An 11763-nucleotide genomic window follows, 5' to 3' on the forward strand; every position below is an offset into this window, starting at 1 on the left:
ATAGCCCTCACCAATATGTCACCTAAAAACTGTAAAGAGTAAACATACAGAGGAAAAAAAACAGAAGCACATATTATCACATAGGCCCAGTTGAAGAAATTAAAGCCCAAGGCCTCTCTCTCCATCCAGAGACTTACAGAAGCATGTTTTCCCTCGATGATAGTAGCCAGGTAGGAAAGAAAAAATCCATTGGCTATTTAGTTAGTACATTTTAAATATATTCTCATTTCCAACTAAACAGCCAATTGAATGGCTCCAATTCACATGGTAAAGCAGACCAGAAACAGTAATTGCACATGCTCCAGTCCACATAGAGATTGCATCAGAAAAGCACTCTGTGCATGTTTGTGCAGATAGGGTTCATTAAGCAATCTCTTGTCACATCTTGGAAGACTAAAAGAGCTCTAGGTCAAAAAAGCTCCAAGGCCTCAAACTTACACAGAACTTGTCAGTTTGTTGGAAGGGCGGCCCCCCCAAAATGCTGCTTAATGAGTACAATTTAGAAATAAGACATTAAGGATGAGTTACACATTTCTAAATCTAAATGAGAGGTCTGGGAGAGAACCACTAATCACAGTGACTAAGAAGCTGAAATTTAAAATAATCTTAAAACATATGGGCACTATTTAGTTGACTAACTACTCTGAATTCTAAGGGTTTGTCCCAACAGAAGCAAAAATCTCCTTTTAGAGAGAAAAAAAATCTGTCCTAGCCAAGGTTCTGAGAATTCTCAGATTTTCCTGTTTTTGCTATGTCTTTCTGTTAAGTGTCACTTTAAAAAAACCTTATTAATATTATTTGGCTAAAAGACACTGGGGTGCTAATTACTGGTTATTGATATTGGGGAGAAGACACTGGAGTGGAGGCTTGAGCCAATAGCATTAAAAGAGAATCATCCTGACCTATTGAGGGCAACCTTAAATACCTGAGGGAAAGATATGGCTGTGGTCTGTGGGATGGGACTCATCAATGTGAGTATGAGTTGGGATCAAGATCCTCAGATTCTATAAAGTCTATCTACATATATGGGATGGGATTGGGTGGGTGGGGAGCAACTAACTAAGGGCTTTTCCCTAGTCAGATACTAGATGTGTGAGGACCCTACCTTTCTAAGACAGATGAAGCTTAAGCTCCTGTGCTTTAAGTTAAAAGGCAGATATCAGAGCCCACTCCATTTTCTCTTACAGGGAAAAGATCCTCCACTGAGTACCCCAGATGAAGTCAGAAGCTGGAAGCAACTCTGCAAACTCATGCCCAGTGGAAGCCTGCCTATTAGTGACCGGCAGCGATCAAGATGTTAGCAGAAACCCATTAAACAGCCTCTACCAGAGACCAGCAGGGAACGAGAGTATTTTTTAATTAGCTAGCATTTGTGCGGCTTTTTAAGGTTTGCAAAACTCTTCATTCATACATACATACATGCATATATATATATATATATATATATATATATATAAAATATGAAAGCTCATTTTATCCTCACAACAACCTTAGGTGCTAGGTGCTATTGTTATCCGCATTTTACAGAAGAGGAAACTGGAGCACGTAGAGGTTAAGTGACATGCCCAAGGTCATACAGCAATTAAGTATCTGAAGCTGGATTTGAATTCAGGTATTTCTGACTCCAGGCCCAGCATTTTATTTGCTGTAATAGCCAACTGTCTGGATTTGTTTGTAGGGGGAAGGCAGGGAGATTGCATTTTTAAAATTGATTTTTCATTTTTAGAAAAAATAAAATAACCAAAAGACATAAAGTTGCAAAAATGCTATAGCATATTATGTTAAACTATAAAAACAAAAGGGGGAAACACTTTAAGATTAATATGGAAGAATCATGATTTAAACATAAAAGAATATGGCCTATAGATTTGTCATCCTGATAAACAACAAAATTGATCCTAAAAATTAATCAAAACATAGTTTGGCAATAAATACATTTTTAATAAGTTAATGAACTTTTTTAATATGCTATTTGTTGACAAGCAAAATTTTTGCTTTTGAATTATATAGTTAAAAACTCAAGGGGAAAAGAAAAAGTATAGCATACTCACCTACTCAGCAAAAACTCTATGCCTAGCTAAGACTGCATGCCATATCAGCACAATGACATCACTGCTCTGCAACATCCAAGGCATATGGCCTGTCTACATGTAGATTCCTTAAATGTAAATTAATCCACACATGTGCCCTAGTCCTACAGGTTCCCTGTTTTCCCCTAGGTGTGTCTTCTTAGAGATGATATGACTCATTACAGGAGAGAGGGCCTCAGTCTTAGGGAGGAGATAGTCTTTTGCACCTCCTCTCATTATACAATTACATCCACTATTTTGACTTTGACTGCATTGTGCCCTGGGTGACTAATAAAAGTAAACACATTAATGGAGGCTTGCTTTGGAGTGGCTGTGGACCCCCAGAGTACCTTGAACCTTGAGAATTCAGTCAAACTTGAATGCTTTAAAGAGGATGAGCCAAATTCAGACCATGCATCTTATCCCATCTGACCATCCACCCCAGCCATGTTTCCATTTACTCTGACACTGGATGTGTACCCTCCTCCTCACATGCACCCTAGCCACTTACCCCACCCTCTTCTTCCCATTTCTCTAGAAATGGTAATCAAATCCAACTATTCCTTGAGGAGGGAGGGGTGCCATTCAACTGTCTTGTCGCTCCACTTACCAACCCAGTAATGCCCCAAACAAAAAATTCCATTCCCTGGTCACCACTCTCCCATATGAGTTGTCTCCCATTTCGAGAAGTTAAGCTTTTCAAGGGTGGAGACTGTCTCATTTTTGTGTTTCTATCCCCTGTGCCTAGCACAGTGCCTGACATATAGTAACCATTTGATAAATGGTGTTGCAAAAGGGATGAAAAAGTTAAAAAGAACATGCAGTTATTAGACTATCTACAAATATTAGCTACCGGTTTGAATCTGAATATACAAGCGAGAAAGGAGAAACCAGTGGGGACTGGAATAGTTAAGAAAGGATCCATGATGGAGGTAGGATGTTTTATTAATAAGATTTAAGTAATAAGTTTTATTAAGTCCTTCTACTTGGAGAAGGCCAAATACCAGAGCCTTTCCCTCCATAATTATATGAGGATACTTGACTCTTTCTCCAAAAAAATACACTGTTGGAAGATGCTCTCTAGTATGCCCAGGTTATAACTAGCATGATACCTGATAGCAGGGAGGCTGAGGCTGAGAGATAGCTTGAACCAGGTGTTCTGAGCTGTAGAAGGGCTAAATCCAATTGGGTTTAACACTAATTTTGGCATCAAAATTTTGAGCCTATGAGGTTAACCAGAAGGCTAAGGGGAGAGAGCTGAATTGGTCAGGTCAGAAACAGCAGGTGAAAGTGTTGGTGCTGATGAGCATTGGGGTGGGCCTGTGAGTGTCTGCTACACTTCTAGCCTGGGCAAGATAGGGAGACCCAGGCTCCAAAAGTAAACAGAAACAAGACACAGCAGTGTTCTGCTCAACATGGACAGTTGGTTTTTGGATGTCTTTGGTTTAGATGGATTCAAATTCCCAAGTTCTGGTTTTTTTAAGTCTATTTGAAATGAGTAAGATTAGGCTTTTAAAGATTATAGTAGTTCATGAGCGGCAAGTTGTGTTTTGTCCATTTTTTCTCCCATCAATGGTGATTGATTTGCAAGAAGTAATCTACACGTTCTTATCCAGCGCCCTCTTGTAAGGAATGGCACATATTTATGGAATATATAGGGATGTATACAATCTTTGTCCTACAAATGATTTTTTCTTCCTGTGAAGTTGCATTCTTTACAGGGTTCAAACCTGGTCTTTATTAAGTCTGTGTTCTAACCAGCTAAAATATTCAGGCTCAACTATTCAATAACAGCCACAAAGAACAATGTAGATTTTTTTAAACTATGCCTTTCTGTAGCTTTATACATTGTTCCAAATGTGACCAGAAATTATACTTAATCTCTAAGTAACCATGGTAACAAACCTTAACTCTATGATTTGTAGTATGTGGGCCGTTATACATATTTCTTCCATCACTGAGACAGAAAGTGATAGGGTAGGAAAGCAGGGGGGAAAAAGTAGATAAAGCTTGGTAACCTCTTAACTTTTTAAATATGACTTTTAGTTTGATTTTATTAGAACCGCAAGGAAAGTACCAAGAGGTGGATACTCACTAATGCCTGTGGTTGTGAAACTGTAACCTGAATTTAAGCCCTTAGCATAAATATTCCAAAAGACCACAAGAAGGAATTATTACTATTGCATGAAAGTAGACTTACCAGTCTGTAAAATGCTTGTAACTTTGTCCACTTTGCAGACTAGAAAGCTAGGTTGTTTTTTTCTCCCACTCAGGATTCCAAGAATGAATATATTTTTAAGTTTTAACACGAAATTAAAACTGTTTAATTACACCTTCTTGCAAAATGTATTTACTTCTTTTATCTAGATGACTGGATTTCATTTTTCATTTTTAAAAGGGCCATATTGGTAAATAAATTAATTAGATATTTATCCATTAAGATTCTCTTTTTCCTTTCAGAACTCAGGACCTACATTATATTTCCAGTTCTATCTGACTTCATGACCCTTAGCAAGTCACCTCCCATCTTTCTCTCAGTTTCTTCATCATCAAATGAGCAGGTTGGACTAAATGATTTCTAACAATTTCTAACATTGCTTTTCAATGACTAATATTCTATGGTAATTAATCTATGAATACATCTCTATTAACCAACCATAATATAGCAATAAAGCATTTTTATTTTTCATCAGATTTGTTGAATAAAGTTTCATGTTTCCTATTCATAATTTTAAAACTCTGATTAGAATGTTTTAGTTTTTCCTTTAAAAAAACTAAATAAATTGATATGTTTTGAAATTATATCATCCTAAATTGAATTTCCTCCCCAGCTAAATGGTCTTCAATAGAAAAAATAGAAATACTTGCTAATAACTTATCAAGGATTCATAGTTTTATTAATGGAAAGAGTTCCTCAATTAGCATAGTCAGCACCCAACTATGCCTCCATAGTCTTAATGAGTTGCTGCAGCTGAAAAAACAAATCATAGTTTAGTTACTATCATCTCTCTAGTGACAAACCTCTCCATGCTTATTTAGTATAATACTCACACATAGTACATACTATTTATCGTTGGGCCTTTAGTGGAAGGATTTTTAGTTTACTAAGTCTTGGCAAAGTTTACATTCATCAGAAAAAACTTTAAGAGTTTCCTCTATATCATGAAAAAGCACCAGACTTTAGAATAATAGAAGAAATAATAACAATAAAAAAGCTAATATTGATATAGATCTATAGTTGAAAAATCTTGCATATATTCTTTCACTTGATCCTTGAAACAATCCTTTGAGATTTGTAGTAAAAGTATTTGTACTGTGAAAAGATCAAAATTATTATTACCTCTGATTTATTCTGTATTAATTTCTACTGTATTGATTCTACAATGTTACTTATTTTATGCTGTATTTAATTCTCCAATTGGGCCTGTCTTCACCTGTCTTGAGTTAAACTTGAGAATCTAACTAGGTCTGCATCCATCTGGCTTAAGTTGAGCTCAGGAATCTAGATGAGCTAGATTAAAGTTATTTTGAAAGAAAGGTTGTTATCTCACATGATGGCATCCCCTACGATACTTTGTGGATATCTTTTGTTTGGCTTCACCAAGTTATTATCCACAAAAGATATGTTACCTGCCTTTGCCTCTTTAATTGTTAGAGAGGGCATGACTAGACTTATGTGAATACCAGCCTACCTTTCTTGGGTCAATCATAATTTCCCTCCCCTAACCTACAACATACCACCTTTTCTCCATGCCCACCAATCCCTCTTCTTTGTTGTGTGTTATTAAGGAAGGTCCCCTACATCTCTGGGAGTTGCTGGCTTTACTGAGACTGCCAGAGTGAGCCACTGTGTTAAGAGTTATATATATCAAGTGGAGGTGGGGCAGAGCCAAGATGGAAGCTGGAAAGCAGGGACTTGCTTAAGCTGTCCCCCAAATCCCTCCAAACACCTGTAAAAATGGCTCTAAACAAATTCTAGAGCTGTAGAACCCATGAAATAGCAGAGGGAAACAAGTCTCCAGCCCACAAGAGCCTGGATGGTCACCAGGAAGGGTCTATCACACAGTGCTGGAAGTGGAACCCAGCCCATCCTGGGCCACACCAGGACAGACCAGACCTGGAGTCAGCCAGCCGAAACAGAGCTTGGGGCCATGAATCAGTGAGCTGTGGCAGTTACCAGATTTTTCAACCCACAAACACCAAAGAGCAGGTTAGAGGAAAACTGTGGGATTGAGTTCAGAGCAGTCTGTCCATCAGCCCCGCGGGTGGTGGAGGTGCTGCAGCAGTAGTGGTAGCAGCAGCAGGAAGCTCCTGAGGCTGCTTCCAGAGCTACAGCTGTTAGCTGCTTCCTGAGTTCCTGACTCACACGGTGGGAGGAATCTAGCAGCATATCAGAGCAGGAGTACAAGGAGCACTTTGTGGGCATAAAGGCAGATTCTCTTACTGTGCTCTGCTTGGGTCTGTATTGTGGTCCTGATTGGCAGTTCTTGGGGGAGGAGGAGCACTGCTGTGACAGAGTCTGGGGTGATGGTGGAATAGAAGTAGCTCTGAAAACAGCAGTGCTTGGACCCTAAAGCTTGGGACAAAGTACTCTCTACTCTACAAGCAGTCATATCCTGACAAAAAGCTCAAGGGTCAAGTAGTTGGCTGGGAACATGAACAGGCAGCAAAAACAAACTCAGACTCAAACACAGACTCAAACTCAAACTCTAGATTCCTTTTTTGGGGATGAAGAAGATCTAAACATACAGCCAGAAGAAGTCAACAATGTCAAAGGGCCTACTTCAAAAGCCTCCAAGAAAAATATGAATTGGTTTCAGGCCATGGACAAGCTCAAAAAGGATTTGGGGAAGCAAGTAAGAGAAGTAGAGGAAAAATTGGGATGAGAAATGAGAGTGATGCAAGAAAACCATGAAAAACAAGTCAATGATTTGCTAAAGGAGACCCAAAAAATTACTGAAGAAAATAACACCTTAAAGAATAGACTAACCCAAATGTCAAAAGAGCTCCAACAAGTCAATGAGGAGAAGAATGCCTTGAAAGGCAGAATTAGCCAAATGGAAAAGGAGGTCCAAAAGACCACTGAAGAAAATACTACCTTAAAAATTAGACTGGAGCAAGTAGAAGCTAGTGACTTTATGAGAAATCAAGATGTTATAAGATAGAACCAAAGGAATGAAAAAGTGGAAGACAATGTGAAATATCTCATTGGAAAAACCACTGACCTGGAAAATAGATCCAGCAGAGATAATTTAAAAATTATTGGACTACCTGAGAGCCATGATAAAAAAGAGCCTAGACATCATCTTTCCAGTAATTATCAAGGAAAACTGCCCTGATATTCTAGAACCAGAGCGTAAAATTGAAAGAATCTACTCATCACCTCTTGAAAAAGATCCCCAAAAGAAAACTCCTAGGAATACTGTTGCCAAATTCCAGAGTTTCCAGGTCAAGGAGAAAATAATGCAAGCAACCAGAAAGAAACAATTTGAATATTGTGGAAACACAATCAGAATAACCCAAGATCTAGCAGCTTCTACATTAAGGCATCCAAGGACTTGGAATATGATATTCCAGAGGTCAAAGGAGCTAGGATTAAAACCAAGAATCACCTATCCAGAAAAACTTAGTATAATGCTTTAAGGCAAGATATGGACTTTCAATAAAATAGAGGACTTTTAAGCTTTCTCAATGAAAAGACCAGAGCCGAATAGAAAATCTGACTTTCAAATACAAGAATCAAGAGAAGCATGAAAAGGTAAACAAGAAAGAGAAATCATAAGGGACTTACTAAAGTTGAACTGTTATGTTTACATTCCTATATGGAAAGATGATGTGTGTAATTCATGAGACCTTTCTCAGTGTTAGGGGAATTGAAGGGAATATAGACAGGGGGCAAATGACGAGTTGAATATGAAGGGATGATATCTAAAAAAATGAAATAAATTTAAGGGTGAGAAAGGAATATATTGAGAGAAGGAGAAAGGGAGAGATAGAATGGGGTAAATTATCTCACATAAAAATGACAAGAAAAAGCAGTTCTGTAGGAAGGGAAGAGGGGGCAGGTGAGGGGGAATGAGTGAATCTTACTCTCATTGGATTCAACTTGAGGAGGGAATAACATACACACTCAATTGGGTATCTTACTCCATAGGAAAGTAAGAGGAAGGGAATAAAAGGGGGGGGGAATGATACAAGGGAGGGCAGATAGGGGGAGGAGGTAATCAGAAGCAAGCACTTTTGAAAAGGAACAGGGTCAAGGGAGAAAACTGAATAAAGAGGGGACAGTATAGGATGGAAGGAAATATGGTTAGCCTTCCACAACATGAGCATTCTGGAAGTGTTTTACATAATGATACATGTGTGATCTATGTTGAATTGCTTGCCTTCCTAGGGAGGGTGGGTGGGAAGGGAAGAGAGGAGAGAATTTTGAACTCAAAAGTTTAAAAGCAGGGCGGCTGCTGGGCCTCCTGCCTGGCCGGCCCGGGCTGGCCGCCCTCCTCAGCCATCTGTCGGACCGACTCCACAGGAACAGAGACCGCCGCGGCCAGAGGTCACCATGGCTCCTCTTGGCTCCATTGTTGTCCCCACCTATTCCTCAGGTTACCTCCCCACCTTGCTGCCTCTGTCCAGAGGGGGTACACAGGTTTCAGTGGATAAGAAACTTGGTTCCAGAGTTTGGTGTTTCTAGCTCTCACGTTAAGGTGTTATCTTCTCCAGCTGAGTTTTTTGAGCTCATGAAGGGACAGATAAAGACAGCCAAAAGGCGTGTAGTGATGGCCTCTTTGTACCTTGGGACAGGTCCTTTGGAACAGGAACTGGTGGATTGTATAGAAAGTAGTCTAGAAAGGTCACTCCAAGCAAATTTTTCTTCAGACCTCAAAGTCTCCATTCTCTTAGATTTTACTCGGGGTTCAAGAGGTAGGAAGAACTCCCGAACAATGCTGCTGCTCCCGTTACTGAGGAAGTATCCAGAGCAGGTCCGTGTCTCCCGCTTCCATGGGCTCCTCCGTCTCCTTATTCCTGAACGCTTCAACGAGACCATTGGTCTTCAGCACATTAAAGTTTATCTCTTTGACAACAGTGTGATCTTGAGTGGTGCAAACCTGAGTGACTCCTACTTCACCAATCGCCAGGACCGCTATGTGTTTCTTCAGGACTGTCCAGAGATTGCTGACTTCTTCGCAGAGCTTGTGAATGCAGTAGGAGATGTGTCCTCACAGCTTCAGGGTGATGACACTGTACAGATGGTGGAAGGGATGGTACATCCTTACAAAGTAGACCAGACAGCATATTGTGAGGCAGCCAACAAAAGAGTCATGGATGTGATCAACGCAGCTCGGACCCGACAGCAGCTGCTCCATGCTTAGACCTTTCACAGTGACTCTCTTTTGACCCAGGAAGATGCAGCAGCATCTGGTGACCGGAGGCCAGCTCCTGATACGTGGATTTATCCATTGATCCAGATGAAGCCCTTTGAGATTAAAATCGATGAGATTGTTAAAGAGACACTGCTGACAGAGGCAGAGAGGGGTGCTAAGATCTACCTTACTACTGGTTATTTCAACCTAACCCAGGCCTACATGGATCTGGTCCTGGGCACTCGGGCTGAGTACCATATTCTGTTGGCTTCACCTGAAGTGAATGGCTTCTTTGGGGCCAAGGGGGTGGCAGGAGCCATCCCTGCTGCTTATGTCCACCTAGAGAGACAGTTCTACAGTGAGGTCTGTAGCCTAGGGCAGTAGGAACGGGTACAACTACAGGAATACTGGCGGAGTGGTTGGACCTTTCATGCCAAAGGCTTGTGGCTGTACCTGGCAGGGAGCAGTCTGCCCTGACTCACGTTGATTGGCTCTCTTAATTTTGGATACAGGTCAGTTCATCGGGACCTGGAAGGCCAGATTGCCATTGTGACAGAGAACCGAGCTTTACAGCAGCAACTCCACCAGGGAACAGGAGCAACTTTACCGAAGGTCAGGTTTGGTGTCATCAGCCACCTTTGAGCAGCCAAGTCGGTATGTCAAGCTGTGTGTGAAGATGGTGACTCCACTGATTAAGAACTTTTTCTGAGTTGAGAACCTTATGACCATTTGGTTAAAGGTCCAGACATACGTGGGCCCACAGATTCGGGTTTTGTAGACAGGACATTCATATATGTTCTTGGTGTCCATATGGTCTACAGGAATAGCTTTGATGAAGATGACAGGCATGGGTGGTGTTAACTCCTTCAGCTGAGCTTCTGCAATGACTCTGCTTTGGGTGTCCCAGCGAGCCCCTGCAATCAACAACATGGCTCCGGCTCAGGGCCTGTGTGAAGGCTGTTATTTCCCATTTGGTGTGCTGGCAGTAAGTCAGGGGAAGGGAGAAAGGGAGAGAGGCCCTGCCTTTGCCCCTTCCTGCCCTTGGAGAAGTGCTTATGGGACACAAGTCTTGGCTCCTGCAGAGTAGAGGCTTTTTGCCAGGGCTTGAACTGTCACAGAAATAACTAAAAATGGAATTTGCTAAAAATAGGGTTTCATAGGGGTAATTACGTGCACGTTACAAGTGACTCGCTTATCCCACTGTGCACTCAGGAACTGCTTAACACAAAAGCTTCAGATGAATGAAGTTCCTTGAGTTTCATCTATTTAAAACTAGTACTTTCAGAGCCTGATCCCTCAGCCTTCTCTTTGCTATGGCAAGAAATCATAGCTGTAGCTGAATATTATTGGAGACCTTCATACTTAATGTCTGTCTTGTGTGTATATATACATTCTACATAAATATATATATATTATTATTAAAGGGATATGCTTTTAACCAAACCATTATTTCTACTCATCCTATTTAATGATGTTTATATTTCCTGCCTGAAATTCCAAAATAAATACTGACAAGTGGTTGCAAAAAAATAAAAGTTTAAAAGCAGATACTTAAAAATAAGTTGTTTTTTGCATACAGCTGGGAAACACGATATATAGGGAATGGGGCATAGAAATCTATCCTGCCCTACAAGAAAGTAAGGGGAAAGGGAATGGGGACAGGGAGTGGGGTGACAGAAGGGAGGGCTGACTGGGGAATGAGGCAATCTGAATACATGCCATCTTGGAATGGAGGGGAGGGTAGAAATGGGGAGAAAATTTGTAACTCAAAATCTTGTGGAAATCAAGGTTGAAAACTAAAATATTAAAGAAATAAAAACAGTTATATATGTCACTGTTAATAAACTGACCTACCTCAGAGTCTGTACCTCAGTCTGTCTTTATTGAATTGACTTACTACAATTTACCTTCTTTACAGATAAAGGAACTGAGGCTCAGAGAGGTAAAAAGACTTCCCCCCCCCCCAGGGCAGCTAGGTGGCGCAGTGAGTAGAGCACCGGGCCCTGGAGTCAGGAGGACCTGAGTTCAAATCCAGCCTCAGATACCTGATGTACTTACTAGCTGTGTGACCTTGGGCAAGTCACTTAACCCCAATTGCCCTGCCTTCCCCGCTCCAAAACAAACAAACAAACAAAAAAACTTCCCCAGGGTCACATAACTAGTAAGTCACAGAGCTGTGACTCATTTCTACAAAATATAGATCATTTATTTTCAAATATAATGCTCTTCTCATACTAATTAAGACAGCTAGGTGGCACCAGGCCTGTAGTAGGGAAGACCTGATTTCAAATCCTGCCTCAGACACTTACTAGTTGTGTCACACTGAGCAAGTC

The 11763-nt window shown here is 40.6% G+C and overlaps 1 pseudogene; it reads left to right on the plus strand.

The window, feature by feature from the left end:
- Positions 1–1215: 1215 nt before the first annotated feature.
- On the plus strand, positions 1216–10168 carry LOC118837141 (annotated as a pseudogene).
- The last annotated feature ends 1595 nt before the right edge of the window (positions 10169–11763 follow it).

Source organism: Trichosurus vulpecula, chromosome 2, assembly GCF_011100635.1.
Source record: "Trichosurus vulpecula isolate mTriVul1 chromosome 2, mTriVul1.pri, whole genome shotgun sequence".
NCBI classification, from domain to species: domain Eukaryota; kingdom Metazoa; phylum Chordata; class Mammalia; order Diprotodontia; family Phalangeridae; genus Trichosurus; species Trichosurus vulpecula.